General features: G+C 45.0%; 1 pseudogene; it reads left to right on the top strand.

Annotated features, from left to right (window-relative positions):
* Positions 1-1,203: 1,203 nt before the first annotated feature.
* On the top strand, positions 1,204-1,928 carry LOC100353168 (SIN3-HDAC complex-associated factor pseudogene; annotated as a pseudogene).
* Positions 1,929-2,666: the final 738 nt, after the last annotated feature.

Raw genomic sequence — 2,666 nt, 5'->3', positions numbered from 1 at the left:
CTGACTTTTGGACAGTTACTTAAACTGTGAATATTGGATAATTTTACCACCTTGCTGGGTTGTCAAGAGGATTTTCATTTAGGTAATACACAAAGTCCCTTTCACAACTCTGAGAAAGCCATTTTTTTTCAAACCTGGTCAAATATAACTATTAGAATTGTACAGTAGTTTTCTAGAGTGCTAATCTAAGTTGTCAGTCTTCTGGCATCCCTTTACCTTGAAAATAAAATAGAAATGTGTCAATAAGATACACTGCAAGGAAGTCTGTGACTGGGCCCTGGCTATCTTTCCAGGTTCATCTTTCCCTGCTTCTTGACAATCTCACTTCAAAGCAGATCCCGAAGCATGTCCAGCTCTTTCCATGACACACTCACCCCCTCACATCCCAACCAAACAAAGCTTCTACACCTGGTTGTTTTCTTTATATCAATGTCCCCTCTCCTAGACCTTCTTGAATCATGCTGCCCTGGTGGTTTAGGGGCCTCCCCTCTGTGTCCAGCCATTACCAGTTGAGATATAAATATTAATTCACTCATGGTTTCCTAATTCTGGAATGCACTTCTGCAGGTGAAGGAAGTGATGGCCGATGCCCATCAAGGGACTCTTAAGGTTTGCACAATGGAATAAGAAACCAAGTGATATTGGAATTCCAAGAAGGAGTCATTTATTTACAGACTGGGAAATGGTATGTGACTGAGACAGTGACAGTGCTGAGGAATGCCTTGCTATAAGGGGTAGGTGATTAAGTTTGCCGAGTATCTCTATTGGACCTCCTTTTCCGTTACCTTGTCACATGGTCAGTTGATTTTATATTTACCAATAAGATTGAAATGCAGCTTAGACCCCTTTTCTCCCATCACTGTTGCTTCTCTTCACTCCCCATCTGTTCTAGAACTGTCAATATATTAAGGATTGAGCCATCAGGTAATGTCTGTCTTATATTAGAGGAACAAATAATGATTCATATGCCTTATAAAACTCAAAAGACCAGTTTTTCCTATAAGTCAAAATAATGTGCACAGAATAACAGTAAGCATGTATTCAAGAACCCACTGAGAAAACTGCAGGAGACAACCTTTCTAGACAAGGTGCAGGAGGAGGAGGGAGCACCTGGAGGGAGCTGGCCTGCGTGTACAAGGCACCTCAGGGAGCCTGAAAACAGTGTGGATCAGCTGCCCTGGGAAGACCTGACCAGAAGAGAAAATGTTTGGTTCTCACAAGCCAAAGATGTACAAAGGATAGAGGACTGCTGCATTTGCAGAGCCAAGTCCTCCAGTTCTTGATTCATGGACAGTAAAAGCTATAAGAAGGACTTCCAGAGCTGTTTTGGGTTGTAATCCCTGCATCCTGCTTGTGAAAAGATGGAAAAAGTAGTTGCAAGGGCAGGACCCAGTCTAAAGACTACATTGAAACCAAAGAAAGTGAAGAGTCTGTCTGAAAACTGGAAGAAAAGCAACCAGATCAGCAAACTGCAGAAGGAATTTACACGTCACAACTCTGATGCCACCTCCAGTGGCACCCCAGCTCAGTCTCCTTGTTGTCAGTAACCAGTCCCATGATGGCTCACATATGGAGATAGATTCTGGCTCTAACGAAACACCAGTTTGGTTTTTTTCTGTTTGTTTTTTCCTTTTTAGACCTCACATGCTGGAAAGGGCGGAAGATATGTTGTGGGATCCTCTACAGAGGGCGTTTGAGGGAAGTCCGTGTCTACACGCACCACTTCAAGCAACAGCAAATAGGCGGCCATTGAGCCACCGGTGCCCCAGGAGCCTGAGCCGCTGCCCATGGCCACTCAGGAGTGGGGATCGCTGCTCACGGGGAAGGGCAGCAAAGCAATGGAAATTCTGAAAAGACCACAAAGCGGCAAACTGACCCTCTTAGGTTTCATGTGGATACCTGCTATTTTGCCAAAAGACAATTTCTAGAATAGTTTTGAATGGGTTATTTCCTCCCCCGTTCGACACATTCTGAAGCCAGTGTCTGGCTTACTGAAACAGTAAGGGGACATAATATTTAAGATGGGAAAGCTGAACGCTGCTGTCAAGTGCTCTTTACGTCTTTTTTTTTTTTTAACTTCCCTTCCAATGAATGGAATTGGGAGAATTTCAGGGGCCAGAGATGGGATCTGTTTTGTGTGATAACTCTATGTAGTTTTTGTCTTTCGGGAGCAGTTTTTAAGATGGCTAGTGATTCTTGGTTTCCCTCCCAGTAATAAACTGGTCATAACTCAGCTACAAGACTGGCCCCTTGCATTGAAATCCTGAGGTCTGGCCCAGGTTCTGAGGGCTCAACCTGTGCTACTGATGATGAAGTAGGACAGACAACCTGAGGGAGCACATTCCAGGAAGGAGATGGGACTTTTTTTTAAGATTTATTTATTTACACACAGAGAGAAGGAGAGGCAGAGAGCGAGCGAGAGTGAGAGAGAGAGAGAGAGAGAGAGGTCTTCCATCTGCTAATTCACTCTCCAAATAGCTTCAACGGCCAGAGCTGCGCCAATCCAAAGCAAGGAGCCGGAAGCTTCTTCCGGGTCTCCCATGTGGGTGCAGGGGCCCAAGGACTTGAGCCATCCTCCACTGCTTTCCCGGGCCATAGCAGAGAGTTGGATCTGAAATGGAGTAGCAGGAACTTGAACCAGCGCCCATATGGGATGCCGGCACTGC

Source organism: Oryctolagus cuniculus, chromosome 3 (genome assembly GCF_051225735.1).
Source record: "Oryctolagus cuniculus isolate XC-2025 breed Fujian yellow rabbit chromosome 3, ASM5122573v1, whole genome shotgun sequence".
In the NCBI taxonomy this organism is placed as follows: domain Eukaryota; kingdom Metazoa; phylum Chordata; class Mammalia; order Lagomorpha; family Leporidae; genus Oryctolagus; species Oryctolagus cuniculus.
The sequence above is the reverse complement of the archived record's forward strand: the minus strand, read 5'-3'. Positions and strand labels throughout refer to the sequence as shown.